Source organism: Falco punctatus (genome assembly GCF_963210335.1).
Source record: "Falco punctatus genome assembly, chromosome: 3".
NCBI classification, from domain to species: Eukaryota; Metazoa; Chordata; class Aves; order Falconiformes; family Falconidae; genus Falco; species Falco punctatus.
The window spans coordinates 45,753,953-45,772,042 of record NC_137582.1 but is presented as its reverse complement, the minus strand read 5'-3'; the positions used below and the strand labels follow the sequence as shown (position 1 = coordinate 45,772,042).

Genomic DNA, 18,090 nt, shown 5'->3' with positions numbered 1-18,090 from the left:
TAGTCAAAATCCCCTGCTCAAAGCAGTGGCAGCTAAAGCTGATTGCTTAAGTCCATGCCCCACTGGGGTTTTAATATCTCCAGGGACAGACACTCCATCTCTCATCCTCTGGGCAACCTGTGCCGGTGTTTGAGCACCCCCAGAGTAAAGAACATTTTTTTCTTATGTTTAAGGAGAATTTCCTGTATTTCATTTTCCCTGTTGCCTCTTGTCCTGTCACTGGGAAGCACTGAAAAGAGCCTGGCTCCATCCTCTTTACTCACCTCCATCAGGTATTTATTCACATTGATGAGATACCCCGAGCCTTCTCTTCTCCTGGCTGAATAGTCCCAGCTCTCTCAGCCTTTCCTCGTAGCAGAGATGCTCAAGTCCCTTAACTGTCTTCATGGCCCTGTGCTGGACTCTCTCCAGTAGCTCTACATCTCTCTGGGACTGGACAGCCCAGAAGGGGACACAGCACTCCAGGTGTAGCCTCACCAGTACTGAGCACAGGGGCAGGATCACCTCCCTCAGCCTCCTGGCAACACTCCTCCTAGTCAGCCCAGGAGGCTTGTTGGCCTTCTATGTTGCATGGGGGCATTTATGGCCCACATTCAGCTTGGTGAACAACCCTCGGGCCCTTTTTATTGGAGGTGCTGTCCAGCTAGTTGACCCCACAGCTTCTTCTGGTACCTGTAGTTGTTTCTTTCCAGGGAGAGGGCTGAGAATTTCCCATGAAGTTCAATGAAAGGAAATGCTCAGCCTTGCCCCTGGAAAGAAACAACTACAGGTACCAGTAGAAGCTGTGGGGTCAACCAGCTGGAAAGCACCCTATTGAACTCCACGAGGCTCCTGTCAGCCTGTTTTTCAAGCCACAAACATTTGGCAGAGCAGCCACTCCTCCCAGATTTGTATCATCTGCAAACCTGCTGAGGGTGCATTTTGTCCCACTGTCCAGGTAACTTATGAAGATTTTAAACCATGTTGGCCCCAGTATCGATCCCCAGTGTACACCTCTGGCAAGTGGCCTCCAGATGGAGTTTGTGTTGCTGATCACAGCCCTTTCAGCCCAGCAGTTCAGCCACTTTTCAGTCCAGCTCACTGTCCTCTTACCTAGTCTGTACTTCATCAGTTCGCCAGTGAGGATGTTTTGGCAGACAGTGTCAAAAACCTTGCTAAACTCATGACAAACACCATCCACTGCTCTCCCTCATGCACCAGACTAGTCACTTTGTCACAGAAGGCTACCAGGTTGGTCAAGAATGATTTTGCCTTCCTAGACCTGTGCTGACTACTCCCAATCACCTTCTGTATGTTACGTGTTTGCAGATAGCATCCAGGATTATTTATTCCATCCCTTCTGCAGGGAATGAGGTGAGGCTGACTGGCCTGTAGTTCCTTCTTGAAGAAAGGAGTGTCATTCGCTTTCTTCAGTCCTCAGGAACCTCCCCTGATTGCCATGACCTTTCAAAGATCATCAAGAGTGGCCTCTCAGTGACACTGGCTGGCTCCCTCAGCAGTTGTTGCATCCAAGTTGTTGAAATGTTCCCTAATTTAGTCCTCCTCCAACAATGGTACTTCTTCCTTATTTCAGATGTTTCCATGTGTTTCAAAGACCTGGCATTCCAGAAGGTTGGTCTTACCAGTAAAGACCAACAAGAAAAGAGCACTGAGTACATTGACCTTTTCTGCATCCTCTGCCACCATTCAGCAGTGGGCCCACATTTTTCCTAGCCTTCCTTTTGCTGCTGATGTACCGGTAGAAAACTGTCTTGCTGCTCTTAACATCCCTCACCAGATTCAGCTCCAGGAGGGCTTTGACTTTCCTAACCTGGTCCCTACATGCTTCAGCAGTGTGTCTATATTCCTCCCATATCACCTAGCCCTACTTCAGCCTCTTGAATGTTCCTTTTTTATCTTTGAGTTTTGTCCAGAGCCTCTTGTTCATCCATGCAGGCCTCCTCCCACTTTTTGTGTCACTTCCTGCATGTGAGGACGGACCACTCTTGAGTCTGGAAGAGATGACCCTTGAAAATCAGCCAGCTCTCCTGAACTCTTCTCCAAGATGGTCTCCCATGGGATTCTTCCAAACAGGTCCCTGAACAGGCCAATGTTTGCTGTCCTGGTGTCCAGGGTTGTTTAACCTGCTATTTGTCTTCTCTCAGGATCCTGAGCTCCACCACTGCACGATCATGGTGGCCAGGGCTGCTCCTGATCTTCACATTCCCAACCCATTCTTCTTTGTAAAAATCAGGTCCTGCAAAGCATTTCCACTCTTCATCTTCTCAGTCATCTGTATCAGGAAGTTGTCATCAATGCACTCCAGAAACCTCCTGGAAACCTTTGCCCTGCTGTGTTTCTTCTCCAGCAGAGATCAGGGTTGTTAATGACTTCTGTGAGGACCTAGGCTAGTGAACAGATTTCTTCCAGTTATTTGAAGGAGGACTGATCTGCTGCTTCTACCTGATCAGGGAGTTTGTAGCAGACACCCACATCAATGTCACCCACATGGGTCTGCCAGCCAGCCCAGACCCATAAGCTCTCAGCTGGCTCATGGCAGAGCTCCATGCATTCCTACTTCTTTCTCAAAGAAAGAAGTTGCCCTTCTTACCATCCTGTCCTGCCCTTCCCAAAGAGCCTGTATCCAGCCATTGCAGCGCTCCAGCTGTGTGAATGTGATTTGCCCATTAATCAGAGATTTCCAAAAATGCAGGCTCCATCTACTGCAGAATTCAAAGAAGGTGAGCATTTTCCTTTTTTTATTTCTTTTCCAAACAATTGGCAACAAGCTCCATTTCTCAGTACCATTGCAAAGTGTGTGTCTTATGGTCAAATACGTCCTATGCTACTGTTAGTTTTGTAACAAAGAAATGTTTCTATGAAATGGTGCTTATCACTGAAATTAAACAGAAATGATAAATGGCTTGCTAATATTTTTCTGTGAGCCAGTTTTTAAATGGGTCACATTGTTCTTCTCTTTGCTAGCAACCTAAAATAGAAGTTATTATATCAACAGTGGTTTGCACATAATAGAACGTTATCTGAAATTGAGTTTGATAATGTTTTTCCTTGAAAATTAAGGCTATAGCAGTATAGTTATTGAAAATTATGATCATTTACTCTTTATTTTTCTATTTTAAAACAATATTCTTGATAGTAAAAGTTGCATTTGGAGTTCTGACTAGAGAAAATGATCTCTTGGTACAAGCAGTAAGGAAAATGAATGTTCACATTGAGAGCATGGCTTTATCAAGGCTTCTTTGCCTTTCGTGGGCCAAATTCTCTACTGGCATATTTGATGCAATTGCACAGACTTCAGTGGGACCACACTAATCTATGTTACAGTGAATGCAAGACTTTTTTTGTTGTTGTTAAAATTGAACTAAGCTGTAAAAATAAGGATAGAATTTAAGTAAAAGCATTGACAGCATTTTCTTTCACAAATCTTGGATTTGAGAGGTTATTTACGAAAACCAAACTGTGGTCCATTTCTCCCTGGAGTATCTTGCAGATGTGCAGCTGGCAGCTCTTCAACAGCAAGGAAAATATGAGCTACCCACAGACACCAGCAAAAATCCAGGCACATGATGTAGCCCGCCCAAGGCATGTGGGGCCATTCTGGAGTCACCAGCACCCCTACGGGAAGGGGTTTTTTACACTTACTGTGAAGCGCTGTTGGAAAATGGAAATTCAGATGTGCACAGGGTGCAAGTTTTTGGCCCAGCTCAGATTTGTGCATTACGTCAGTGCTGGTGAGGACTGTGTTCAGGCAATGCCACATGCAGCTACAGAGAATTCCTTCTCAGAGAATGGATTTCCCTGCTGTCATGTAAGCAGCTTCTGCTCCCACTCAGCTCTCAGTTCAGGATTAAAGGGTATCTCAGGGCTCCACTTTGGTGGCTTAAGTTAAAGAAGGGCCAGACTGGTCAAAATCATTTGCAACACTTAAAAGCATAATAAAGGAAAATCAAGAGGTCGTTCCACCACCTGCTGAGGAGAACGGAGGTGCAGGAGAGAACAAACTCAAGTACAAGGTCCTGACTACACCTGGCACCATGTGTTAGACTCTTCGGGGATTCTTCAGAGAGGTGAACTTCACTTGCACTGAGATCAATGAAAACCTGCGCATTCAATCTGTTTCTCATGAAAAAAATAACTCTGAGTCTCTCCAGTGTGCAAGTCAGAACAGTCTGAAAGTCACAGGGAAATGAAGGGCTGAAAGGCTAAGAATTTCATGCTTCTTTTTCTTTTTATATATTCTTTATTCCCGCACACCCTATGGGAAACATAGGACTTCAGCACAGGGACAGCGAGAAAGATTCAGGGCTGTTAAATTAGTAGCTTGTTTAAATCCCAAGGTAAAGCAATTGTGCTAAATTAATCTATGAACCCTCACATCAGATCTAGAGCCTCTGAGCAGTACAGATATTTTGAGATGATCTAATTGTGGTTGGAGAGAAGGGTAAGTATGGGTGCAAGTAACACTATACTGTGTGCTGCAATGGGGTTAGCCCACAGCACAGTGCAAAAAGTTGACACGACCAACACAGCCAGAACACCAGGGATCAAAGATGCCTAGGCATTTCTAAAAATTAGTTGCTGGAATAATCACAAGATACTAGATTTGAAATGCTTGCTAGGAAACTGAGCAAGATATGTAAAGAAAAAATGCAAATTTCTGGAAGTGGTGGAGGGATTGGGAAAAGCAGGGAAGGCTACTGCTGCCAATTAATAGGTTACTAGACAGGAGCTGTCTCTCATGGGAGTTTTTCCAGCTCTTAAGCAGGAATCAGAGGCAACCCAGTGAGCTTTGCTTTCTAAACTCAGTCAGAACCAGTTAACAGTAGTGCCTCTCACCCAGGTGAATTAGAGGATACAGGTACTGCCATCTTTAATATCATATTGGGAAGCAGGGGACAGGTCTTGACAAATCACAGGTGAAGGCTGCACTGTGGAGCTGAGTGAGAGCAGCATTTGGGGTAATCTAGGCTCCTTCTGGACAATGCTCTTTTGTGAGTCCAGTATTGGCAGATGCTGTGGGATGGAAGCATTACATCCATCCCCACTCCGCACCTAGCCTAACATCAGCACTATGAAAGCACATGCAAATCATCATGGCATTGTCAATTTAACCTCTACAACCAAGCAAGAAGGGAATGGAGAAGGCTTCTAATGTGCAGCTGGTAAATGTGGAATTTGTAGTTTATTGGTATATCCACCTTCATTGGGTAGATGACATTTATACACTGAAATGGACTTTTTAAATAAAATTCTTCAGATTACACGTTTGGTTTTACCTCTCTGCATGAATGGTGGAAAACATTTTTAAATACTATGCTGCAGAATGAAAATAAAATGAATAAGCATTTTGCAGTTTGCAACTCTTTCAAGATGTGATTGATGATTGTCCCATTGCTGCAGGTCAACCCCTGCCATACAAAACTCCAGATAATCTTCAGCTGCATTTCCTAAACCTTTAATAGGATGAACAAAGCTAAAATAACAATGCATGATTTATTTCCCAAAAGCAGCTGACAGGAGGAAATGGATACCAAGTGAATTAACGCATTAGAACAATTGGAAACACAGCCCATTTGGAAATCCAAAACAGACTGCCTGGAATGATTTAAATCTAGCACGAGGTTAATGCCAGTCCCTTGCTTAGGTGTGTCATCTAGGTGTAATCTAGTGCTCCAGTTTTAGAAAGGTTGATGGGTGCACACCCTGGGGCTTGAGTGTTAGGGTGAGCCTTGACTTAATTGATTACATGACCAGAGTAGCACCTATCATGGCCACACACATGTTGAGGATTACATGCAAGGGCTACATTCACATGCATGGACAGACACACACAACACAACACTTTCTAATATAAACAAATATTTCTATTATTTGGTTGTTGAGAGGCATTATAAAAAATAGCAGGTATATTATAGGCTGTAAGTAACACTCTGTCTTTAAGAAGCTGCATCTGTATCCAGGGCAAAATCTTGGTGGTCATCTCAAGGGAGTAAGGTTTCTCTCACACCTGATTTATAACCAAGAATTTCTCAGAAATTGGGGGTTACCATTTGTCAGCCACAACTTGTCAGCAAAGCCTATTTTCTTCAGGTAAACTTCCACCTGTGTCTGTTTCAAAGTTACAGGAGTGTGTTTTTAGAAAACTGTGGACCTTTAGTCAGCATACCAGACTCAATCACAGCACTGTTAAAGTAATATGTACATTTACAGCTGTCATTAACAAGGTATATTTAAGAGCTTTAGTTCTTTTTTATTCTTCATGGGGTAATAAGCCATAATTAAAGGAATGAGGGGCTGTATTACAGAAACATTTCCCACCACATGTGTAGCACAAGGATTACTTTGCAGAGAGACAACTGGCAGCCGAAGCAGTTCAGGGTATTTCTTCATGTATTCATGGCAAAAGCATGATAGCACTTTCCACTAAAAAAAAAAAAATCGACACCCAAACTCTAACACAAGACCTTGTTAAATCACTGTACCTGAAAATGGGTCAAACTTCATTAGTGTGTGCAGGTAATGGAGACTAGGCAACGTCATAAAAATGGTCCTGTTGATGGATATCTGAGTCCACATACATGGTCTGTGACCAGCAGCTGTAAAAAGCTCTTTGCATTCCTTTTGGTGCAAGAATCACTTGGAACAAGGGTCACCCCAAAACAAAATCAGTTCAAGCAGCCTATCTGAGAGGAAGATGAGGAAGGAAGGAGGAAGGCTTATTTCATCTTCTGCACTGTCAATCATTTTTACACCACTCCAGATTATGCAATATGCCAGAGCAGGGACTGTGAAGCATGAGTTCCTCAGGAAAAGGCAGTGTTCATTAGCACTATCTGCTGCACAATGTGTGCTCTCAGATGTCTAAGGTGGAAAGGTCGCAGCCACAGACTTCACAGCATCTTTATCCAGCCTCAGCCTACACCCACTCTTGAGTACCCACAGTTATGAGGAAGAAAAGTTAAATGCTTTCATGTGAAGTCTTGTGTTTATCCTGGTGGCATATAAAGAAGAATCCAGTTAAAATCAAATTAACTAGCTCCTGTCTTAAGAATGCCATTGTTACCAAGCAGTACAGATTAAAATAAAATTCCATTAATTAGTGATCTGATTTAACTTTGCAATGCTGTTTTACAATGTGTAGTGTCCAACAATACATAGCAATAATTCTAAAAAGAGCACATGAGGATTTACAATGTATAATGATGTGTAATGTCTTTGGTACTCAAACTCTTGTTCCTTTGTTTGCATGTAAACCATGGTGATACAAACTGGCTTCGCATAAGGCACAAGACTTTTTATCATCTCAAACAAAAATCAGCTGTAATGGAATGAGGTAAAATTACAAACATAAGGGCAGAATTACTTCTGTTCAAGAGACTGTGTCATATGGTCACAAACCTTCTTTTCCTTGAGTATCTGGGTTTATTGTGATATTTCAATAATCTTCAGAGAAGTGCTGAAAATCCCTTTTTTAAATTGTATTGGTCTCTCTCCTTTAGTTGAATTCCCCACCTACACACGTACACAGGCACACACTCTTAACCTTTTTAATTATGCACCGAAAGGCTTTAATGGAGCCTCAAGCCACAGTACTTCTGAAATCAAACATGTTGGTGTTTTGTGGAAGCTATCTTGCAAATTTTTGGCAGAACAGATGTGTGATACCAATTCAAGGCAAGCTCCATGCAACCTCCCAGCTCTGCATACAAATTGAGAGCCCGAATCAGAAACAATCCTCTTCCTTTATTTTGTTCTGGCTTAAAACAGCTCTCTGAGATCAACCTCATCCATGCAAATGTCCCAAACAGAGATGCTAGATTTAGCTGACAAATGCATAAAATCTCATGTTGTCACAGAATTCCCCAGTCTCTACTCAGCACCAGATGTTAAAGAATGCAAATCTACAGCTGGGTCTGGTGTTCATTTGTATTCCAAATTCCCTCCTTCACAGCTGTTGTTTTCCACTTCCATGTACATAGAGCCAAATTTTCAGAAGCAGGAGGTAGACCATGGCTCCCTATGTTGATGTGAATATACGTGTTTCTTTATTTGCCTGGAAAACACCTGTTTGAGTTGAATAATAGTTTAATTGTGAGGGCTTATTTGAGTATGCTCACCTGCTCACTCACCAGGATTGAAAACAACCTTTCTCATCTTTCAAATACAATTTTCTCTGGAAATAGATTTGTCTTTCCAAATATCTGTTTGGAGGTACAGAATAGGATTTTCATCCTTGCTTAGGCCTCCTGGGCTCCGTGGAAATAATAATTATAACCACAGTAATACAAAACAAAAGATGTGATTATGAGGAACTGCAGAGTACTGTTTCTTCAGATATCTCGGGGGGGAGGGAGGGCTTTTCTGGCCATCCTCTGTGCCACTCAGGAAAGGAAGATCTAGCCTGGCACTATAATGACTGTTTTAAACTTCTGTTCTCCCTTGTGCAGATACAACCAGTCTGTGCAGCTTTTGAAATATAGTCAGTGAGTGCCATGAAAATAATAAGTCGGCAAGAGCTGAACTGGTGTGATTGTTTTTCCTTTTTCTTCCTATCTAAATAGGTGGAAAATTTCAAACAACAAGTAAGGGTGACTACAACAGCCCACATTTGCTTTCCTGAGCTTCCTGTAAATTAATTCAGATTTGCAAGGTTCACCTCCAGTGGCCTCAAGTGTAGTTTAGGTTTTGTTTTCTTAAATGAAGATAAAATGCATATGGGGACCTTTTCTTTACCCTTACTTATGTAACAATCTTCAATTCACTGTGTTCTCAGTTGTACAGGCAGTAATCATAATCTAACCAAACATTTGTCTTCTTACACCTCTGATTTTCAGCCAAAGTTGAGAAATTGGTTTCACCTAGGGCTGAGATATATTACTGCGTTTAAAAGGGTTGAGTCTTACATGATGGGAGAGGAACGTAGTCAAGACACAGGTTCAAATTTAAATAAAGAGTCCGAATTGGATGATCACATGTAAATACCTGATTTTTAAGGAAAGCATAGCACACACTGTACCATTGCAACACACCTTATATCAGACTCCATTAGTTTACCAGAATGTTTGTCTTTTCCCAAGTTGTTTTTATTCCTTTGGGCTAGATGGGGATATTTTTATCCTGGTTTTATGCCTCTGAATGTTTTAATGCCTGTGCCAAATGCAATTCACCCAACAGCACTGTCTCCCCAATGTCACTGAGACCTAAGGTGGTAAACCCACGCTATGAATAGCAGTGTTGTCCAGCTTGGTCATCCAGTACCTGTAATGGTACAGAGAATTACCTCAGCCTTCAAGCCCTGAGCTGGCTTGCAGGAGCTACCCCAGTTCTCTCTACAGCACTGCTATCCGCCACCTCTGGCTCTGGCCCTAGGGCCAACCGAGCCAGGCTGGGTACTTGCCTCTGCCATACCAGTGCTCTTACAAACCTGCACGTTGCCGATAGATTGAAACAAATCTGGCTACAAATACTGAAAAATTGACTCCTAAAGTTGCATAAGCTAATGCCAGAGTCCTCTTATTGTCGTGAAATGTTTTAACATAACTTGAATGATAGCTATGAAACGTAGAAGTGGAGCAGAGATGTAGTGAGAGTCCCCAGCTATTTCTGCATTTACTGACTGTGGCCATAAGGCAGAGCAATAGTAATGGAAATATTCAGTGTTAAAGACACTTCTGGGCAGTCTAGCAGGTTTTATTGCTACTATTATTGTACACATATCCATAATATCCTTTTTTTAAAGTAGACAATAGTGTCACTTTAGGAAAGCTGTGATTTAAGATAAAAGGAAAAGTGGTGTTTGCTGGTTTTACAGTAAGCAATAACAGAGTTATCCACCTATCTGATAAGAAGAATGGAGGGAGAAAAGTTTAAAATACTTTGTTTGAAGTTATATGACCCGGCACAAATAGCCTCAGTGACATTTTAAGATCAAATAGTCCCAGCATCAAGTACCTCTACTCATGTACTTCAGATCATAAGGGGAAGTTGTGACAAGTTGTGCCTGACCTGCCCAAGCAAGGGAGCTAGTGCCTGGGGTGACATTTAATTTATGTTATTAATATATGTTTTATATATATGTATATTATGTATACATTATATGTTATGTACATTATGTTATTTATTAATAATCAGACTTTAATTCTGAGTTCCTGGAGTTTACCCTGCACATTTTTGCAAGTGTCACCACGTTGTATTTACTTATTTATTTGACTCTGAATACTTCCTAGTAACAATATCCCAATTAAGTGTTTTATACAGTAATTAAAATTGCATTTAATGAGTTACATTTTTAGGTTAGTGACTGTTTTCCTGGAAGAATGGAAGGGAATTACTACGAAGGCAAAGCTAAATATTTCTGAAATTGGTAAAGAAATACATGTATAGACCTTTAAAAAAAAACAAAACAACCTAGGCAGAGCTGACATTTAAATATGATAAATTGTAAAAGGATTGTTAAAAATGTTGAAGAAATACTAAGAAAGAGGAACCACTGAGAAAGGTGGGGACGCCAGGGAGATTTCAAACAGCCTGCACCATCAAAAAGGCATTAAATCTGAGACTATAAGATGTTGAGACCTAAGCTGTGAGAAGTCACGAGGAAAACAAAGTGCTGATTGTGCCCAGAGTAAAGCATAAGGGGTGCATGGGGAGGGAGTTTAAAAACCTGGCTGCAGTTGTGTTTGGAAGGTCTGGGGGGAGCATCATTCTGAGGCAAACAGGCAGGTGGGAAGCTGTTACATAAAAAATAAAAATACATACATACATAAAAAATAACTGTGGGGAAAAGCAAAGTCACCTACAAAAATCATTGGAAAAGAGGGTTAGAAATTTCTTCCATAGCAAAGGTTTCCATTCATAGGAAGCAAATAAAGGAGATTTCTACAGGAAAAAGCAGTCTGCCAAAGCGTGCCCCCTACCCCGCACGCAGCAAACATCACTGCTGTTAGGAAGGCGGCGTTTTCAGCCAGCACCGCTCTCAGGGAGACTGCAAAGGGCAGTGAGCCCAGTGCGAGAAGCAGGGCTCGGGCAGGACAGCCGGGCTGTGGGGAGCCAGGCCACAGGGAACAGCCACCGCTGCTCCTTCAGCGCGCTAGGTATAAAAGCAGGTTACCTTCAGATTAATTATATTGTATGCCTACTTTATGATCATTGTCACATAAATTTATCTCAGAAGAGATGCCTTCTGCCTGGAAAATAAATGTTTCTGCTCTGCTTCATTGCCACATAGCTGGAGGAGTCCATTATCTTGGGAAAACATTTTTTCCATTTACACTGACTCTTAAATATTTTATTATTCATTTTCCTTTTTAGCTTTCACAGTAAATAAAGCAAATACTTGACAGACACTAGATGTTAAATAGTCACCAATGTATATAATTTAGTGTATACATTGACTCCTCACCTATTTTCATCCTGACTTTCTATAAATTGTACTGTACGCTATGCTGCTTCTTTTGATTATTTTCATTTGCTTTAGACTGCCAGTGCTTAGTTTGACTACTATTCAGTCTCTATAAGTACTTCATAATGGGCTTCAAGAAGTACAGCTTTTAAATGATGTAGCTCTGGGGCTTGAATCCGAGTGTTTGAAAGGCATTTAATTATTACTTTTTTCTATGAGGATTGCTGCAGTACCTCTGCCACTAACTCACCTTCAGTTAGTTTAGAATCAAATGTTATTTTTATCAGTCTGAAAAAGATTTTAGAAGACTTTTTTTAACAATCAAATTTAATACATCCTGTAGTTCTGCACACAGAGCCAGAACAGCTACATGGGTTGAAAGCAGAGGGGAGGGGGAGACTCAAAGTCAGCTTAGGGATGCATTGATTGAACATGTCCCTGAAAACTTATTTCTATAGCACTGGGCGGGGGGCGCGGGGTGCTCCTTTCTGTTTTCAGGAATCCTGATGAAAGAACAGCAGTAAGAATACCTGCTTTTACTTACATGTATCAGCCACGTGGAAATGCCCAGGTATGTCTAGGGAAACTGAGCCAAGACCTCCCCAACACGGGAGCAGATTCTGCTTTCTATACTGAACCACTCCAAATTGGGTTATATATAGGTAATAGGCAGTGCCCTTGGTGTATATGTAAAGCACCATGTGCATGCTTGATGCCGTACATGTAAAGGGATGATCATTATAATGTTGTGCACATGATTAAATCAAACCAAAAATTTGTAACATTGTAGGAAAAACGCACATAGGATTATTCTGTTCTGTAAAATCTTGTAAAATCTGGCTTTGTTTTGTGAGTCTCAAGTTGAAACACTTTGAAAAAACATGCTTCTTACTTTCTGAAATAGAAGAGAAAAAAAAAAAAGTAGGCCCATTTCATACATTATATTTTGACTACCAAAACCAAAAAATAATTAGTGTCTCTGGAAAACATCATCCTTTTCCATAAAGCCTCTCTCTTCATTTTGCGGGTGCAGAAACCACACTGATAATGTTCATGAAATGTTTCAGGAACTCCTCCAACCTTTATGGAACAGTTACATTTGCTATGTGCAGGATATATATGACATCAATTTTCAAAGGTCAGGATATGAAATATTACATTATTGCAACATATTAACTGTACCCATTGACTATCACCATCTGTACACCACTGACTAGACATCACAGCATTAACATTTTTTCTTTGAAAAAAAAAGAAAAATACAGGTCTTGAGAATACAGTCACCTACCAAACTACCTTTTCTGAATCTTGCAAGACCAAAAGAAATTTGGTCTGTTTCCAAGGAGTAGTTACAAAGGAGGTGAGATTTAAGGCTGGCTTTAGAGCTGGGCAAATAAGTTTTTGTGTAAAGTAAATGAACTATGGGGGGACTGGAACCAGGGAACTTTGGATAAAATCAGCTAATAAATTCAGCCAGAAACAGGACTGACTGGGGAGAATAAAAAGGTCACAATATTTTTGTTTCATATTTTCCTTTTTAATGAAATTCCTTATTTTGAAAGCACTGAATACTTTGTTATGAAGGCTTTTAAACATTTGACGTCATATTTTTAAACACCACTTTAATTACTAATTTCTTATTTTAATAACGTAATCAAAAAGTCTTAGCCCAAAATCTTAAACCAGCATTTTGATCTTAAAAAAAAAAAAAAAAAGATCCAAAATGGGCTTTCCAAATCATTAGAATATAATTTGTTTTCCTGTTTGTTTAGTTTCTCCTTTGAATAAAAATGTTCTTCAGATTACTTTCTCCTAGTGAAACATAGGTTGTATAATCTGCTGAGCTGTAGATTGCACTACAACTGATTTTACTTTTTAGAACATTTTCTGAAACATGCTTTATAGATGCATTCATTTGACCTAAATTTTACCTAAATCCCTGGGCCTATCATCTCCTATGGTCCAACCTTAGACCTTCAGAGATGACTTGTTAATAGAAAGCACCACTGCACAAAAATTTAACTGGAGTTTAAGCTGTCTGAGAGTGCTATTAGGTTTATTGCAATTCCTTACATTGAACTTTCAAAAGTATATATATAATATCTAATACAATACTTGATATATGTTTTTCTTGGCCATTTATATGGTTCATTTATGTCTTCACTAATGAATAGGAATATTTACAGGAATGTTTTCTGACTATTAAACCATCATACTGGGGAACTGTACATCGTGAGCACACTTACTTCCTAAACCATAGCGAGAGGCATGAGAGTGATGCTGTTATGAAGAGGAACAGAACATATCCAAAATATTGTTTTTCGCAAGCCTCAACAGACAACTCTATAATATTAAAACTTAATTCTCTTTCTATCAAAGAATGGCAGCTTGCTTTATGTCGTACCACCTTGGCATAAGACACAGTAAATAGTAAACTGAAGCCCTTGAGTGCCAGTTGCACCACTTCTCTTTCACACCACCCAGAGATAACATGACTCGCATTGCCACAGGCTGCCATGACTCATGTTTTAGTTGCTGCAAATTCTTTAGGTAATGTGTTTAAAAGGTTCACACAATATAATGAAGAAGTTCTATTTTGCTAAAGCAGAGAAAGGTGTATAGTTTCTGTGTAATGTTGAAAAGATCTTGGAAAAGAGATTCTTTTGGCTGTTGAGTTTCTATACTGAAAACATTTCCACACGGCAATTCAGGGTGAGGCAGTAGCATTTGCCGTAACTCCACTGAAACTCTAGTCAAGGAAATGCCCTCAAAAAAGTGTGATTTCCTTTCAAATATTTTTTTCAGTGTATATCTTTTGGGTTTATTTATAGAAATTAATATGAACAATTAATATGAACCCAGTCTACGACTTTAGGTACCCAAATCGATGTATTCCTTAACGTTCCCTTCACCCCATGCCCAGTAATCACACAACGAGCAAGCCATACTTCATTCCTGCTTTCCATCCCTTTCCTCAACTCCTGAAAAGGAGTGAAGTAGAAGAGGGGCCTTACAGCATGCCCTGAGGGAGAAAATAATCCAGGATTAAGGTCAGGAGCAATTTCTAAAGTTGAGGGCACATGAAAAACCATTTTCCTCCAGTCCCAGAATTCTCATAAGTATAGCTGCAGCTTCAGTTCTTCCACATATGGACACTAAGGTACAGTGCTCTGGGTGCTGAGTAAGCAAAAAATATTACTTTCTCCAGGCCAAATATTTCTTTAGGAATGGTGTTTGTTTAGGTTGTCCAGGTTATCTGATTAATTGGGGTTCTGTGATATTTCTATTCCTCACCAGACCAAGATATATGCAAACTGTAAAGAAAGAGATTATAACCTCAATATTACTTACTTGCGCTATTTATTTGTACCCTTTTTGCTCTTTGTTGTTTTTATAGCTTCAGCTTAATGCAAAAAGTACTTTTCAGATAGTATCCATTCAAGGAAAATCCCTCTGGCTCATCCAGATTTTGCTTGAATAAAAGTAAAGGAACAAGTCTTTGTCTTCTTAACTTGAACTGCTCCATCTTTACTACATACCCTCAGAATCTGTATGACAGACAGTGCTATTATAAACAGAAAAAACTACCTACTGATAGTAAAAAGGATGCAAGCTTAGAATATTGGATTTGTCATGCTGGGACTTAGCCCCAGTGTATTTCATCTACTCCCTGACCCAAGCCTTATCAAATGTGTCTCTGCAGAAAGCAGCAGCATCTCAGTGCCTACAAAACTTCTCCAAAGCACATCTGATCTGTCTTTACTCTCACACAGTGCTTGGGATGGAGACCCATGAATGACTAAGCAGAATCGCATGAACAAGAACATCATCAGCCCGTTCTCCTTTCTCTTTATGTTGTTTTGTTTTCCCAAATCTCATGGATGGAATCTGCCTAGTTAGACAGATACAGCTTGCTAGGGACTTACAGAAAATCCCTAAACACTGTATGGCATCACTTAATCTATATAAATTCTCTTGACATTTTTCAGAAAGGGTAGAAGCTTAGCTGTACCTCAATACTAAAGATGGTCTTCAGCTTTTGCAAGCCCTATTTGCAAGCCCTATTTGAGCATCTGTGTCACATATGAGTCCCCAGAGAGCACTTTCTCTTCTTCCACCCTCTGATTTCCAGTTGGTATTCACTGCAGTTTAGCTTCTAGGACTCCCATATGTAAAAGTGAAATGACTACACTGAGAGTTTTAACTTGTTTTTCTACCTACATAACCCACAGAACGGCTGACAAACCTCTGTGTTTTATGAGAACAAAAATGTGTGAAGCAAAGCATGTGTGTTCAACCTTGACTTTGTTTATTTTCTGTGACTATGTTTCACTGTAAACTTAGGATCTAAACACTCAGTTTGAATCTAAGCATACAGAGGCATGCACTTATACATTTTTTATTACTACAAAAATAAATTTCCTACACCTTGATCCACTTACTGATCTTACAAACACTTTCTATGTAAAAGATATTTATTTTTAAGCAATCTGCTTAACATATAATGACTTATCACAAATATTTATGATCAATCTTACATAGCTTAAAAGAACTGGCAAACAAAATTATACTAGCCTCCCCCTCAGAAACATAAAAATAAATCAGCAGTGTATGTTGGCCTGCATTAATATACAAGCACTTCAATAATTCCTCACTGCCTAGTGCCTTTTCCTCAACAGGGTCTTTTCCCTACCTCTGCTGCCTTCCAGTGGCTCTGTTGCCTTTCAACTGTGACCTACTCTTAACTGCATCCGTTCTTTCTTCAAGGATCTTTGGTATCCCTTTACCTGTAAGTCTTGCTTTACCCTCTTTTGCCTTATTTGCTGTATAATGAACTTTGAGTTTGGAGGTTACACAAGCTTCTTCCAGCTTCCCTTTTTGACTTGAAATGTTTCTTTATAAAGAAACTTAAAAGGTGCTCAGTTTCTGGAATAATTCCAAATGGTCAAATATCCCAAAAATCCAAATATCTCAAATTCCTGATCTATCTTGTAAACCTCACTGCTACTTCTTTGCCATTCTTCTCTTAAAAAGAAGAAAGAAAGAAAAAAAAAGAAAAAGAAAAATCTACTTCTGGCTACAAAAAGCCTCTTCTTTGAGCATCTTCAAGCATGGCATCATTCCTTATCTGATCCCATGGAAACATCGCAGTGCCTTTTATCAAACTGTGTAGCATGACTGGGAACACCTTTCAATACCATTAGTGATCCCACAATTTTGTTCCACACTTCTATTTTCTGTATCCACTTGGTAACAACCACCTCAACAAGATAACCCAGCTCTAGATTTGTCTCTTCCCAATACTTGTGTGAATGACTGTCTTCCAGACTGCAGATATGACAAATTTCCTGGAAAACAAGCAAGAAATTTTTCACTAACAGAAGTGCATGAACTGCGTAACTCTCCTGCTGAAGCTCAGACAGGGTTCATTATACAGACAATACAAGCTATTAACACAGAAAAACAAAATTTGCTCTTATATCATTCAACTGTGCCTGTGCCAAAACAAGAAGTAAATCATTGAAGCTGTGTATTATGCATGAGGTAGACAACATCATTGAAAATTGGGGTTTTTTTAATTATAAAAGGGAATTTGCACAGGAGCAAAATGTGATTTAAAATTCTTAGCCTAATATCATTGCTAATTTTAATTGCTATTAGAAGAACCTAGTTTTCCTCTAAGGCATTATGTAAAGAATCATTCTAGTACAAATATGCATGGGAAATGTTTAAGGGCCATTACAGAACAAACAATGAATATGAAAGCAACAGCAGTAAACTAGCAAATATCCCTAGCTATGATGCCAGGACTTGGCTGTTTAGCTATCAAACAGACGTTAACAGATGACAGATAAGTAATTATTCAACAAAATTGGATGAAAAATGCTTACATGTATCCAAAAAATAATGCAAAATACAATCTAAAATTTGATGAATGGGAAAAATTACACATAACATAATGACATGATTTCTGTGTAATATTTTTAATTATGAAATATTAACATTTCATCATGCAAGGGTTTAGCAGCAGTTTGGAATCCCATTTATGAACCGAGTCCCACCCATCTGCATATAATTGGATCCATGCAAAAGATTCCAGTCTGTGCTGAGAACAGACTCTGGTGTGCAGCGCCTCAGAGGGGGGGAAGCAGCCCAAAGGCCATTGCATCCTATATGTTGCATAGACACTTTTCTGCTTAGAATCAAAGCTGTCCTGTATAACAATAGCAACAGCCAGAAGCTCTTACCACTTTACAGGAGGTGACCTTCACAGGAAGGCAGAAATGGTCTTTAAAGGCACACCTTTTTCCTCTCCTGACCTCAGGAAAGCCCTGCTCATTGCTGAAGGGAGAGAAATTACATTGGTGAAGGACCAGGCATGGGATCCCAAAAGTAGCATCTGGAAGAGATACCAGCACATAGATAAAATGGAGTGCTTGGCAATGGGGGTTTTAACACATCTAACCAAACTGTATGAAAATACAGAGAAAAAGAAAACGCCATATGTAAGTAGCATGTGAGTAAGTGCAATTCAGTGATGGAAAAGGTATTACACAGCAAAACCAGAGGGATGAACATTCAACTAAAAACAGTGGAGGAATGCAACCAGAAGGATATTTATTAGTGTTGTGGAAGATGTAAGCAGATGCTGTGTTCACTGAAAATATAAAAAAAAAAAAACCAAGAAA

At 40.0% G+C, this 18,090-nt stretch overlaps 1 long non-coding RNA gene across 1 annotated transcript in view; it reads left to right on the top strand.

Annotated features, from left to right (window-relative positions):
- Nucleotides 1–18,090, top strand: part of LOC308061007 — a 31,270-nt gene extending 13,180 nt beyond the window's left edge. Inside the window, exon 2 of the long non-coding RNA XR_013927015.1 lies at nt 1–18,090. This exon is cut by the window's left edge and continues 12,518 nt beyond it. This is a non-coding gene — a long non-coding RNA (uncharacterized lncRNA).